General features: G+C 35.6%; 1 long non-coding RNA gene across 1 annotated transcript in view; it reads right to left on the bottom strand.

Moving 5' to 3' along the window:
* Window positions 1-498: 498 nt before the first annotated feature.
* The window catches only part of LOC136028629 (uncharacterized), a 54,690-nt gene continuing 38,834 nt past the window's right edge, over window positions 499-16,354 (bottom strand). Inside the window, exon 2 of the long non-coding RNA XR_010617852.1 lies at window positions 499-751. This is a non-coding gene — a long non-coding RNA (uncharacterized LOC136028629). The remainder of the gene's footprint in view (window positions 752-16,354) is intronic.

Genomic DNA, 16,354 nt, shown 5'->3' with positions numbered 1-16,354 from the left:
GTTTGTCCTGCAAAAGAGCGTTAAATATAGTTTTAGAATTTGTCATAAGCAACAATGACAAGAAACAAAAGGAAATACTTGACAGTGCTTGGCAGCAAAAAAACATCGAACTCAGTCTGCACATTGATCTGCACTTAGGCCTGCACAAGGTCTTACTCAAGATTTTGTTTTGGGGGAGGGGTTAAAGCACGGTGGGGTAAGGCCTGGTGGGTATGGTCCTTCCCCGGAAATTTTCAAAAATTTTCTGTCAAATCACGCTTTTTTGGCGGTTTAGAACTTTTAATTAAACTCTTAAGAGTTTATAGACCCAAAAACTATGGTTTGACTCGAGAATTTTGATTAAAAAATAAGAGGAGTTTGAGACATCAGAATGTCATTAATATATCATATCTGTTCCTTTGAGTATAATAATTTAAAAGTTGGAAGCTTATTGCCTTTTAATTTCAAGTACGGGAAGATTTTTGCTTGTAAATTTGTTGACTGTGAAATAGACTTAAATAGTTTAGCACAACATGTAATTGTATCTTAAGAAAACGATACAACAATACTACAAAATCTAAATGACAAAATCCGTTCTTCTGTTCTTTTTTCCAGCGAATTCATCGATCACTTCCTCTGTTGAGATTTTATGGCTTTGGAGGAAATATATGAGAGCCAAGTCCACTTAGTCTGTCTTGTCCACACGCGTTTCTCGGGTACGTCTTTAATCGTCTCAGAGTAGAAAAAGTCCTCTTAGCAGTTGCAATAGTCACTGGCAAAGAAGCAAACATTTTCAGTAGCTTGAACATGTTAGGGAAAAGTTCCCTATTACATTTAATTAAGGCCTCAATGGCACAAGAAGGCTTGTCCTGTTCCATTTTTTTCCCAAAAGAATTTCCGACCGGGACACAGGGATTGTTCGAATAGAAATTACAGACCGGGACACCGGGGCACAAATGACGACCGGGACACCGGGACACGGGGAATATAAATGACGACCGGGACACAGGGACACATCATTAGAATAATGAGGTATAGATCTGAATACGGATTGTTTTTCCCATGGACAATTATGTTTGGACAATGTTGCATGTTCAAGAGTCAATAAGCCTGACAATCTATTTTTATATATATATATATATATATATATATATATATATATATATATATATATATATATATATATATATATATATATATATATATATATTCACAGGTGGGACAGGGACACAACTACAATGGTGTGTAACTAATATGGCGCGTAACGACTTACGCGCGCGCGGGGGGGGGCTTGGGGGGCAAGAAGCGCCCCACCAACTAGGCGTTGGGGTGGCGCTTCGCCACCCCAACAGCTAGTATATATATATATATATATATATATATATATATATATATATATATATATATATATATATATGTTTTTAACTACGTAAAACTTGCGAATATACAACATTCTTGGCTGTCCCATTGTCTGTGCATATAAATAGATTCTCAGGTTTACCGACTCTTGAACATGCAACATATAATTGTCCATGGGAAAAACAATCTGTATTCAGATCTATACCTCATTATTCTAATGATTGCCCTTGAGCTTTATTGGGGTAATTGCTAATCGAACATTCCCTGTGTCCCCGTCGTCATTTATATATCCCCCTGTGCCCACCGGTGTCCCCGTTATAGTTGTTTCCCTGTGTCCCGGTCGTCATTTATATTCCCTGTGTCCCGGTCGTCGTTTGTGTCCCGGTGTCCCAGTCTATAATTTCTCTTTGAGTGTCGCGGTCGTCATTTATATTCCCTGTGTCCCGGTCGTCATTTGTGTCCCGGTCGTCATTTGCTGTTGCCACTGTAGGTTCTTCAGTCATTTTACAATTAAACATTTTTCCGTCCACGATCTTCTTACAATTAAAAATTTGTCTTTAAAGGATCTTCTTAAATACCTTTAATGACGTCATCGTCATAACAAACATGACGACAACTAACTTCATAACGAGATGATTACATGACGTCACTCGACAGACACACAAACAACTTATTTTTATATATAGATAAGATAGATATATATAGTATATATATAATATATATATATATATATATATATATATATATATATATATATATATATATATATATATATATATATATATCTATATATATAAAAATAAGTTGTCTGTCTGTGTGTCTGTCTGTGGATCAGGTGACGTCAGGTTTCTGTGTTGACTGACGTCATGAAATTAGTTGTCGTCACTTTTGCTTTGACAGTGACGTCATTCAAGATATTTAAGACATATGTTCACGTAGAAATCTATTAATGTTTAAGTTTACAATGACTGATGAACTTACCATGGCAAAAGCCGATGAAGATGCTCAAAGAGTCTATGCCAAAAAACTTGCTGCTGATAGAGAAAGTCAGAAAAGAAAGCGTGCCGAGGAATCAAAAGAACAGCAAGGAAACAGGCTTGAGGCTGATAGAGAAAGAAAGAACAGAAAGCGTGCCGAGGAATTAAAAGAACAGCAAGGAAACAGGCTTGAGGCTGATAGAGAAAGAAAGAACAGAAAGCGTGCCGAGGAATCAAAAGAACAGCAAGGAAACAGGCTTGAGGCTGATAGAGAAAAAAAGAACAGAAAGCGTGCCGAGGAACTACCAGAGCAACGCGGAAGCAGACTTAATGCTAAAAGAGAAAGTGAAAAAAGAAGGCGTGCCGAGGAATTACAAGAACAGTAAGAAATCAGGCTTGCTGCTGATAGAGAAAGTAAGAAAAGAAAGCGTGCCGAGGAATCACAAGAACAGCAAGAAATCAGGCTTGCTGCTGATAGAGAAAGTAAGAAAAGAAAGCGTGCCGAGGAATCAGAGCAACCTGAAAGTTATCGCCTGGCATTCAGGTACAACCCAGTCGATGATTATAGCTTGAGTAGATGTGTTCAAATCGGGACAATGTCTAAAATTTGTCCCTATTGCAAGGCCTTGAAATTCAATGGTGAAACAATGGGAATGTGTTGCGCCTCAGGAAAAGTTAAACTTCCTCTATTGGCTGCACCACCAGAGCCATTGAAGACGAATGAATGCTTGCCTGAAAAATTCTAATTTATGGGCACACGTAAAAATATTAAAATTAACTACAAATATGCGTGTCCGATTGCAAAACGATGACTCTGGTCAAACATTTTCAGATCAATTGCTGACAATTGGAAACGGAAAGCTCCCAGTAGACTCAATTTCAGGACGTATACAACTACCTGCTGATTTCTGTAATTTAGTGACGTCCAAAAATGAATTGATTGAAAAAGTATTTCCGAATATTCTAAAAAATTATAAAAATAATAAATGGCTAAGTGAAAGAGCGATTCTCGCACCCAAAAATATAGACGTCCACGAAATCAACAATATTGTTTTGACCAAGATTCGAGACCAGACAGTCCTTTACAAGTCAGTCGACACAGTTTTGGAACCAAATGAAGCGGTTAATTATCCATCTGAATTTTTAAATTCCATAGATCTTTCAGGGTTTCCACCACACGTGCTACAACTAAAAATAGGCGTACCAATAATACTTTTAAGAAATATCAACCCACCAAAGCTTTGCAATGGCACGCGACTTGCCGTAAAAAAAAAACAATGGAAAACCTAATAGAGGCCACAATCTTGACAGGGCCTTTTGAGGGTGAGGCTGTTCTTATTCCTCGCATTCCCATGATTCCAACGGATCTGCCTTTTCAATTTAAAAGATTGCAATTCCCAATTCGATTAGCATTTGCAATCACCATTAACAAAGCTCAAGGTCAATCATTAGAAAAATGTGGTATAGATCTTAATACTGATTGTTTTTCCCATGGACATTTGTACGTTGCATGTTCGAGGGTCGGTAAACCTGACAATCTATTTATATGCAGCGACAATTGGACAGCGAAGAATGTTGTATATTCGCAAGTTTTACGCAGTTAATTTGTATTGTATCTATCTATCTATCTATCTATATAAAAACGAGTTGTGTGTATGCATGTTTGTTTGTTTGTAAAAAGAGCGTTTGCATATGATGTCATTATTAGTACATACGGCTTTGTATATGCAGAGACAATGGGAAAGCCAAGAATGTTGTATATTCGCAATTTTTACGTAGTTTAACTCCTGCAGACGAAATGAATGCTTGCCTAAAAAATTCTAATTTATGGGCACACGTAAAAATATTAAAATTAACTACAAATATGCGTGTCCGATTGCAAAACGATGACTCTGGTCAAACAGTAGACTCAATTTCAGGACGTATACAACTACCTGCTGATTTCTGTAATTTAGTGACGTCCAAAAATGAATTGATTGAAAAAGTATTTCCGAATATTCTAAAAAATTATAAAAATAATAAATGGCTAAGTGAAAGAGCGATTCTCGCACCCAAAAATATAGACGTCCACGAAATCAACAATATTGTTTTGACCAAGATTCGAGACCAGGCAGTCCTTTACAAGTCAGTCGACACAGTTTTGGAACCAAATGAAGCGGTTAATTATCCATCTGAATTTTTAAATTCCATAGATCCTTCAGGGTTTCCACCACACGTGCTACAACTAAAAATAGGCGTACCAATAATACTTTTAAGAAATATCAACCCACCAAAGCTTTGCAATGGCACGCGACTTGCCGTAAAAAAAAACAATGGAAAAACTAATAGAGGCCACAATCTTGACAGGGCCTTATGAGGGTGAGGCTGTTCTTATTCCTCGCATTCCCATGATTCCAACGGATCTGCTTTTTCAATTTAAAAGATTGCAATTCCCAATTCGATTAGTATTTGCAATCACCATTAACAAAGCTCAAGTTCAATCATTAGAAAAATGTGGTATAGATCTTAATACTGATTGTTTTTCCCATGGACAATTGTACGTTGCATGTTCGAGGGTCGGTAAACCTGACAATGTATTTATATGTAGCGACAATTGGACAGCGAAGAATGTTGTATATTCGCAAGTTTTACGCAGTTAATTTGTATTGTATCTATCTATCTATCTATCTATATAAAAACGAGTTGTGTGGATGCATGTTTGTTTGTTTGTAAAAAGAGCGTTTGCATATGACGTCGTTATTAGTACATACGGCTTTGTATATGCACAGACAATGGGAAAGCCAAGAATGTTGTTTATTCGCAATTTTTACGTAGTTTGAAACACATATATAAATCTATCTATATTCACAGGTGGGACACAGGGACACAACTACAATGGCGCATAACTAATATGGCGCGTAACGACTTACGCGCGGGGGGGGCTTGGGGGGGGGCGCGAAGCGCCCCACCAACACCCCAACAGCTAGTATATATATATATATATATATATATATATATATATATATATATATATATATATATAATATATATATATATAAATAAGGTTTCTGTGTGTGTGTGTGTGTTTCGAGTGACATCATGTTTGTGTGACGACTGACGTCATGTTTGTCGACTGACGTCATTGTAAGGATTGAGCTGTATGCGTGATGAAATTGTTTGTCGACTGACGTCATGTTTGTCTACTGATGAAATTACATACCGGGACACCGGGACACAGGGAGTATAAATGACGACCGGGAACTTCAAAGAGAAATTACAAACTGGGACACCCTGACACAAATCACGACCGGGACACAGGGAATATAAATGACGACCGGGACATAGGGACACAACTACAACGGGGACGCCGGGGGCACAGGTGAGATATATAAATGACGACCGGGACACAGGGATTGTTCGAATAGAAATTACAGACCGGGACACAAATGACGACCGGGACACAGGGAATACAAATGACGACCGGGACACTCAAAGAGAAATTACAAACTGGGATACCGGGACACAAATGACGACCGGGACACAGGGAATATAAATGACGACCGGGACACAGGGACACATCATTAGAATAATGAGATATAGATCTGAATACGAATTGTTTTTCCCATGGACAATTATATGTTGCATGTTCAAGAGTCAGTAAACCTGACAATCTATTTATATGCACAGACAATGGGACAGCGAAGAATGTTGTATATTTGCATGTTTTACGTAGTTAAAAACATATATATATATATATATATATATATATATATATATATATATATATATATATATATATATATATATATATATATATATATAAATATATATATATATATATATAAATATATATATATATATATATATATATATATATATATATATATATATATATATCTATATATACAAAAATAAGTTGTCTGTGGATCTGTGGATCGTGGATCAGGTGACGTCATGTTTCGGCTGACGTCATGAAATTAGTTGCCATCATTTTTGCTTTGACGATGCTTAGTATATTGTAAAACACATTAATTTGGTTAATAATATACCATTTAAAACACCAAAATGAACATGCTGGAGTAGTCACTCGGTGAGAGAGGGTGTCAGAACGGAGAATGAAGGTCCCAGGTTCAAATCCTGGTTAGGCTAAAAAAGGTAAAAAACTAAAAACTAAAAAAAAACTGAAAAAACTAAAAAAAGGCAAAAACTACAAAAAAAAACTAAAAACTAATAAAAAAAATAAAAAGCTAAAAAACTAAAAAAACTAAAAAAACTAAAAAAACTAAAAACTAAAAAAAAAAATTAAAAAAAAGGAAAAAACTGAAAAATAGAAGAGAAAAAGAAAACTAATAAAATTAAGAATAAAATAAAAAAAAATAAAAAAGATAAAAACTAAAAAAAAAGTAAAAAGAAAAAACGAAAAAAAACTAAAAAAGCTAAAAAAAAGGTAAAAACCAATAAAAAACTAAAAAGAAAAAAAGGAAAAAAAAACTAAAAAACTAAAAACTAAAAAAAAACTTAAAAAAAAAGAAACTAAAAAAATATAAATAAAAATAAAAAAACTAAAAAGATAAAAACTTCAAAAAAAACTAAAAAGAAAAAAGAAAAAAACTAAAAAACCTAAAAAAAGGTCAAACCAATAAAAAAAAAACTAAAAGGGGAACACTGGGACACAAATGACGACCGGGATACTGGGAATATAAATGACGACCGGGACACAGGGAATGTTCAATTAGCAATCACCATCAACAAAGCTCAAGGGCAATCATTAGAATCATGAGGCATAGATTTGAATATGGATTGTTTTTCCCATGGACAATTATATGTTGCATGTTCAAGAGTCGGTAAACCTGACAATCTAAATAAATGACGACACTCAAAGAGAAAGCGACCGGGACCAAAGGAATGTTAGATTAGCAATCAACAAAGCACCGGGACACAGGGAGTATAAATGACGGCGACCAGGACACAGGGACATAACTACAAAGGGGACGCCGGGGTGCACAGGGGGATATATAAATGACGATGGCGATAAAAAAGCTAAAAAACTAAAAAACTAAAAAACTACAAAAACTAAAAACTAAAAAAAAAAACTTAAAAAAAGGAAAAAACTGAAAAATAGAAGAGAAAAAGAAAACTAATAAAATTAAGAATAAAATAAAAAAAATAAAAGATAAAAACTAAAAAAAAAGTAAAAAGAAAAAACGAAAAAAAACTAAAAAAGCTATAAAAAAGGTAAAAACCAATAAAAAACTAAAAAGAAAAAAAGAAAAAAACTAAAAAAAACTAAAAACTAAAAAAAACTTAAAAAAAAGAAAACTAAAAAAATATAAATAAAAATAAAAAAACTAAAAAGATAAAAACTTCAAAAAAACTAAAAAGAAAAAAGAAAAAAACTAAAAAACCTAAAAAAAGGTCAAAACCAATAAAAAAAAACTAAAAGGGGAACACTGGGACACAAATGACGACCGGGATACTGGGAATATAAATGACGACCGGGACACAGGGAATGTTCAATTAGCAATCACCATCAACAAAGCTCAAGGGCAATCATTAGAATCATGAGGTATAGATCTGAATATGGATTGTTTTTCCCATGGACAATTATATGTTGCATGTTCAAGAGTCGGTAAACCTGACAATCTAAATAAATGACGACACTCAAAGAGAAAGCGACCGGGACAAAAGGAATGTTCGATTAGCAATCAACAAAGCACCGAGGCACAGGGAGTATAAATGACGACGACCGGGACACAGGGACATAACTACAAAGGGGACGCCGGGGTGCACAGGGGGATATATAAATGACGATGGCGACTCAGGGAATGGTCGATTAGCAATCACCATCAACAAAGCTCAAGGGCAATCATTAGAATCATGAGGTATAGATCTGAATACGGATTGTTTTCCCATGGACCATCACAAATACAATGGCGCGTAACTAATATGGCGCATAACGACTTGCGCGCACGGGAGTGCTTGGGGGGGGCTAAGCTCCCCCACCAACTAGGTGTTGGGGTGGTGCGAAGCGCCATCCCAACAGCTAGTATAAAAATAAGTTGTATGTATTTTTGTGTTGAGGGTTTGCATATGACGTCTGAAAAATAAAGAAGAAAAAGAAAACTGAAAAAAGAAAAAACGTAAAAAACTAAAAAAAAACTAAAAAAAAAGAAAAAAAAACTAAAAAATGAAAAAAAAAATTAAAAAAGAAAAACCTAAAAAGAAAAAACCTAAAGAAATAAAAAAAATAAAAAAGGTAAAAACTAATATGAAAAAAAAGCTAAAAAAAACTAAAAAAAAGCTAAAAAACTAAAAAAAGAAAAAACTAAAAAAGAAAAATTAAAAAAGAAGAGAAAACATCGTATCTTTGATGATGGTAGGTTGGCCGTCAACTGACATACCCTGTTTTCGACGTTCAAATACTTTATTTTTAGCATTCCACGTGTAATACGAAGGCACTTCAGTATGCAGCAGTTTTTTGCAAAAGAATCATTTTTGCATAACGAAAAGAAAGCAATTAACGTTGCATCCGGTGGATTCAGGGCTCTTTGTTGCACGTTGGATTCCGAAAAATAAACACGTTGACCATTCTGTAAATGTACAGCTAAGTGAACAACAGGTGGACTTCGTTCATGTATTGGAAATGAAAGAATTCACCAAACAGCTTTATTACTGTTTATATATCTTCAAGTCTGATATTGTACGATTTCGTCGATATCACTGATTTCGGACTGCAAGCCAAAAACTGCCGTGTCACTGCCTTTGTTGACGTATTTACATATGTATTTGATTGCCTTTACGGAGTTACAGTATTCAACGTTTATGTGTACATTAAATGTTTTTGATAATAAAGGGGAATATGGAACAACCCACTGGTTATCTACTTCGATGGTGGTACCGTTACGCTTCTTTATTATTGCTGTTTTACCGCCATCTTCAGTAGATCTTCTTCTATATTTTGGGTAACCATCATTGCCAGTAATTGTGTTGGATACTAAAAGTCGAGGATATTGCTTTGTGCACCTTCCTTTGGCCATGCATGGTGATTTTTCGTTCAGTACACCGCAAGGTCCATGTATCATATTTTTTACCACAATACCATATAGGCCCTTATCGACATTTTCATCAGGTATTTCAGCGGAAATCACATCATCAATTTCATTAGAAGTAATTTTATCATATAGCCAGATTAGTATATGTGCGTGTGGCAATCCTCGTTTTTGCCATTCCGCTGCGTACATCCAGCATCGCACTGACCCAAACACTTTAAGTTTTACTATGTAGGTTATCAGTGATTTCAACTTTTGCCGGAAGACACAGACCGTAATGTCATGTCTATGAACCGCCGATTGTCCTTGAAGTAAAAGCTGATGTATTTCGTCCCAAGATTGATTACATGTAAATGTAATAAATAAATCCGGACGACCATAGAGACGAACATACGCAATAGCATCTTGAGCATATTCATGCATATGACGGGGACTGCCAGCATATGACGAAGGTAAAATCGTTAATCTTCCAACGTTTGTGGTATTATCGTCATTTACAACTGCATCTCGCAAATGAATGTATTGTTCAGAGCGGAGCTTGGTCTGATTCAGACGGATAAATAGCAAACGTTCTGATTCAATTTTTACATACATATTAACGATGTATTGGTGAAACAGTTGACGGCATTTTAAAATATAATTGTTTTCATCCTGCCGAATCATTAGTCTATAGGAATAATAATGCATTGCGCTGCATTTCTTATCCGCTTGTTTGTTAGTGGATGGATCTATTAATTTATTATTAAAGTGATAGCCGTCGGCTACATCCCGAAAAATGATAGGATATTGTAGGGCATCGTAGCATCGATGTGTTTCAGCAATTCTTACCAACTGAGCGTTTCGTTTATGAAGAATAATATCTCGAGGTAAAAACTGATCACCGACCATAACGATTGCCACTTCGTCGATAGTTGGAGCATTGTATCTACGCACATGTTGGCGAGGAGGCGTTTTGTCAGCGGAAATAACAATTTTATGCGTATCAGTAGGCATCAAATCGATGGCTGTTTTGAACAAACGCACTAAATTATTATTTTCGTGGAAAAGATGTTGCAATTGGGAAAAGATAGTCCTTTCAACGTCGGGAGAAATTTCGCAACGTGCATTCAATTCAGAATTTCTATCACTGATGAAGTACAGTCGTAAAAATTTATGATTCTCGCCTGACAATGGTAGAAAGGACCCTGCTCTATGATAAATTTGCCCTTTTACTTAGAAAGTAGGCATAAATTGATCTGGATTTTCGATTTGGGCACCAAACGACGTCATTTGGAAACATGAGTTATATTTTCTGATCTGTGATAAAAAACGCTTAGATTCTGACGTAGTTCCAGTAAGCAAAGTCTTCAATGGTTCTGATGGTGCAGCCAGTAGAGGAAGCTTAACTTTTCCTGAGGCGCAACACATTCCCATTGTTTCACCATTAAATTTCAAGGCCTTGCAACAGGGACAAATTTTAGCCATAGTCCCGATTTGAACACATCTACTCAAGCTATAATCATCGACTGAGCTGTACCTGAATGTCAGGCGAAAATTTTCAGGTAGCTCTTGTGATTCCTCGGCACGCTTTCTTTTGGTGATTTCTCTTTGAGACGCAAGCCTAATTTTACGCTGTTGTTGTGATTCCTCGGCACGCTTTCTTTTGGCGATTTCTCTTTGAGACGCAAGCCTGTTTTCACACTGTTATTGTGGTTCCTCGGCACGCTTTTTTTTCATACTTTCTCTATTAGCCGCAAGCCTGTTTTCATGCTGTTCTTGTGATTCCTCGGCACGCTTTCTTTTCTTACTTTCTCTATCAGCCGCAAGTCTTTTGGCATAGACTCTTTGAGCAGCTTCCTCGGCTGTTGTCATTGAAGGTTCTTCAGTCATTTTACAATTAAAAATTTATCTTTGTACGATCTTCTTAAATATTTATAATGACGTCATATACTAAGCCTCGTCATAACAAACATGACGACAACTAAATTCATGACGACATTCAGCTCAATCCTTATAATGACGTCAGTCGAGAGACACACAACAAACAACTTATTATAGATGACTAGCTGTTGGGGTGGCGCTTCAAGCCCCACCCCCCCAATCCCCCCCCGCGCGTAAGTCGTTACGTGCCATATTAGTTACGCGCCATTGTAGTTGTGTCCCTGTGTCCCACCTGTGAATATATATATATATATATATATATATATATATATATATATATATATATATATATATATATATATATATATATATATATATATATATATATAAATAAGTTGTTTGTCTGTCTGTCGACTGACGTCATGTTTGTGTGTCGACTGACGTCATGTTTGTCGACTGACGTCATTATAAGGATTGAGCTGTATGTCGTCATGAAGTTGTTTGTCGTCTGACGTCATGTTTGTCGACTAACGAAACTACAGACCGGGACACCGGGACACAAATGACGTGTTATGTCTTTTATAACGTAATAGAGGCAACAATCTTGACAGGGCCTTTTGAGGGTGAGGCTTTTCTTATTCCACGCATTCTCATGATTCCAATGGATCTGCCTTTTCAACCTAAAAGATTGCAATTCCCAATTTGATTAGCATATTTAGTTTTCAGTCCAGAACCACTAAAGCTATTATGTAAATATCAAAAATATTTATGTTGTCTGAGCAATAATTTTTAGTTTTTATTTCAAAATAGAAAATTACCTGACAATTTTAGAATTATATCTATCTATATATATAAAAATAAGTTGTCTGTCTGTGGATCAGGTGACGTCATGTTTCTGTGTCGACTGGCGTCATGAAGTTAGTTGTCGTCATTTTTGCTATGACGGTGACGTCATTAAAGATATTTAAGACATATATGTTCACGTAGAAATCTATTAATGTTTAAGTTTAAAATGACTGATGAACTTACAATGGCAAAAGCCGATGAAGATGCTCAAAGAGTCTATGCCAAAAAACTTGCTGCTGATAGAGAAAGTCAGAAAAGAAAGCGTGCCGAGGAATCAAAAGAACAGCAAGGAAACAGGCTTGAGGCTAAAGAACGCAAAACCGCGCAGTTAGATGAAGATCCACCTGGACAGCGAGAGTCAAAACATATCAAAACTGAAAATGATAGCGATGATGATTGGGTTTGGGATCTTGACTTGGATAAGGTCATCAATGCCTACCAGATTTTAGTTAAAAAAACAAAGGTTCGGCGATATGTATTTCATAGTGAAGCTGAAAAATAAAGAAGAAAAAGAAAACTGAAAAAAGAAAAAAATATAAAAAACTAAAAAATACTAAAAAGAAAAAACACTCAAAGAGAAATTACAGACCGGGACACAAATGACGACCGGGATCGAGGAAATATAAATAACGACCGGGACACTCAAGGAGAAATTACAGACTGGGATACCGGGACACAAATGACGACCGGGACACAGGCAATATAAATGACGACCAGGACACAGGTATTTAAGAATATCGTTCAAAGACAAATTTTTAATTGTAAGAAGACCGTTGAAAGAGAAATTTCTAATTGTAAAATGACTGAAGAACCTACAATGGCAACACCCGAGGAAGCTGCTCAAAACGAATGTATTCACGCCGAAGTAGCTGAGTTGGTAAAGCGTTATGTTTCAGGTTCTAGGTCCGAGAGGCTCCAGGTTTGAACCTTGGCTTTAGCATTAATACAAAGGAAGAAAAAAACTAAAAAAGGTAAAAACTACAAAAAAACAAAAAAGAAAATATATATATATATATATTTATATATATCATCTTTTCCACAAAAATAATAATTTAGTGCTTCTGCTTAAAAACAGCAATCGAATTGATGCCTCCTGATACGCAACTATCAACAAAGTGGCAATCGTTGTGGTCGGTGATCAGTTCTTACCTCGAGATAATATTCTTTATAGGCGAAACAATCAGTTGACAAGAATTGCTTAAACTCATCGATGCTACGATGCCCTACAATATCCTGACGAATATAAATGACGCCCGGGACACTCAAATAGAAATCACAGACTGGGACACCGGGACACAAATGACGACGGGGACACAGGGAATATAAATGACGACCCGGACACAGGGACACAACTACAACGGGGACGCCGGGGGGCACAGGGGGATATATAAATGACGACGGCAACAAAGGAAATGGTCGATTAGCAATCACCATCAACAAAGCTCAAGGGCAATCAATAGAATCATGAGGTATAGATCTGAATACGGATTGTTTTCCCATGGACCATTATGCGTTGCATGTTCAAGAGTCGGTAAACCTGACAATCTATTTATATGCACAGACGATGGGACAGCAAAGAATGTTGTATATTCGCAAGTTTTACGTAGTTAAAAACATATATATATATATATATATATATATATATATATATATATATATATATATATATATATATATATATATATATATATATATATATATATATATATATATATATATATATATACATATCTATATTCACAGGTGGGACATAGGGACACAATTACAATGGCACGTAACTAATATGGCGCGTAACGACTTACGCGCGCAGGGGGGGCTGTTGGGGTGGCGCGAAGCGCCACCCCAACAGCTAGTATATATATATATATATATATATATATATATATATATATATATATATATATATATATATATATATATTTAACTACGTAAAACTTGCAAATATACAACAATCTTCGCTGTCCCATTGTCTGTGCATATAAATAGATTGTCAGGTTTACAGACTCTTGAACATGCAACATATAATGTCCATGGGAAAAACAATCCGTATTCAGATCTCTACCTCATTATTCTAATGATTGCCCTTGAGCTTTGTTAATGGTGATTGCTAATCGAACATTCCCTGTGTCCCCGTCGTCATTTATATATCCCCCTGTACCCCCCGGCGTCCCCATTGTAGTTGTGTCCTTGTATCCCGGTCGTCATTTATATTCCCTGTGTTCTGGTCGCCATTTGTGTCCCAGTCTGTAATTTCTCTTTGAGTGTCCCAGTCGTCATTTGTGTACCAGTGTTCCGGTCTGTAATTTAAGCAGTTGACAAACATGACGTCAGTCTACAAACAACTTCATGACGACATATAGCTCAATCGTTATAATGACGTCAGTCGACAAACATGACGTCAGCCGACAGACACACAAACAAACAACTTATTTTTATATATATAGATTGTGTAATAGACATTAGGTTTTTTCTTTTTTAATTTTTTTTCTTTTTTAGTTTTTTTCTTTTTTTTCTTTTTTTTCTAGTTTTTTACTTTTTTTGTTTTTTCAGTTTTCTTTTTCATCTCTGTTTTTCAGACGTCATATGCAAATCCTCAACACAAAAATACATACAACTTATTTTATATATATATAGAAGATATAATCTGGCGTAACAGACATAGTGTAACAGACATAACAGACATACATAGTGTAACAGACATACAACTTATTTTTATATATATAGATTAACATGTTCGAAGTTTGACGATATTTTTCATTTGACTTTTTTTTTATCAACATATTAATATGCTCAAAGTTTGACGATATTTTCAGTTAACTTTTGTATCAACATCATACTCGAAGTTTGACGATATTTTTCATTTGACTTTTTTTTATCAACAGATTAATATGCTTGAAATTTGACGTATTTTTCATTTGACTTTTTTTTATTAACAGATTAATATGCTCGAAGTTCGACAGTATTTTCAGTTTGCTTTTTTTTATCAACAGATTAATATTGTCGAAGTTTGAAGATATTTTTCAGTTTCTTTCTTCCTTAACAGTTTTATGTATATGCAAGTGAAAGTGACTTCCAATCCACGGAGAGAAGGATCCCCCCCCCTGTTTTAATCGCTTTCCCCGATTCAGTTTGCACCTACACACAAAAAAAAATTCGATTTTATAACATATAGAATAAATATGACGGAATACCGGGAAATAATTATTACAACTATTTTATCAACCTTTGACAACCCTCCATGGTGTATCTTATAGCCCCCCTCCCCCATATGCCACAGATATCCCTAATAATATGCTTAGAAATTGAGAGAAGGATTCCGTATCCACGCTTAAAGCATGACTATAGTCAAAGAGGAAATACTTAGTTTTTAATTGAATCATAACAAAGTGCGATCATAGTCACACTTATCAAACAGTTCGTGATAGCGAACTGTAGTAAGGAGCGACCCGGCTCAATAGTAAACGAAACTCTAAAAAACGGATGCTAAAATATACATAAAAAGAATCGGATTTTCATGCTGATTTTAAATATATAAGTTTCATCAAATTTAGTCTTTGTCATCAAAAGTTATGAGCCTGAAAAAATTTGCCTTATTTTAGAAAATAGGGGGAAACACCCCCTAAAAGTCACAGAATCTTAACAAAAATCACACCATCGCATTCGACGTATCAGAGAACCCTATAGCGAAATTTTCAAGCTCCTATCTACAAATATGTGGAATTTCGTATTTTTTGCCAGAAGACAAATCACGGGTGCGTGTTTATTTGTTTGTTTGTTTTTTGTTTTTTTTTCTTTTCCCCAGGGGTCATCGTATCGACCAAGTGGTCCTAGAATTTCGCACGAGGGCTCATTCTAACGGAAATGAAAAGTTCTAGTGCCCTTTTTAAGTGACCAAAAAATTGGAGGGCACCTGGGCCCCCTCCCACGCTCATTTTTCTCCAAAGTCAACAGATCAAAATTTTGAGATAGCCATCCATTTTGTTCCGCATATTCAAAAACCATAGTAACTATGCCTTTGGGAATGACTTACTCCCCCACAGTCCCTGGGGGAGGGGCTGCAAGTTACAAACTTCGACCAGTGTACATATAATAATGGTTATTGGGAAGCGTACAGTCGTTTTCAGGGGATTTGTTTTGGTTTTGGTGGTGGGGTTGAGGGGAGGGGGCTCTGTGGGAGGATCTTTCCTTGGGGAAATATGTCATGGGGGAACAGAAATTCAATGAAAAGGGCGCAGGATTTTCTAAAATTACTATAAAAAACAATGAAAAAATAAACATGGAAAAGTTTTTTCAATTGAAAGTAAA

This window comes from Artemia franciscana, chromosome 7, assembly GCF_032884065.1.
Source record: "Artemia franciscana chromosome 7, ASM3288406v1, whole genome shotgun sequence".
NCBI classification, from domain to species: Eukaryota; Metazoa; Arthropoda; class Branchiopoda; order Anostraca; family Artemiidae; genus Artemia; species Artemia franciscana.
This window is presented reverse-complemented; position numbering and strand designations above follow the sequence as displayed.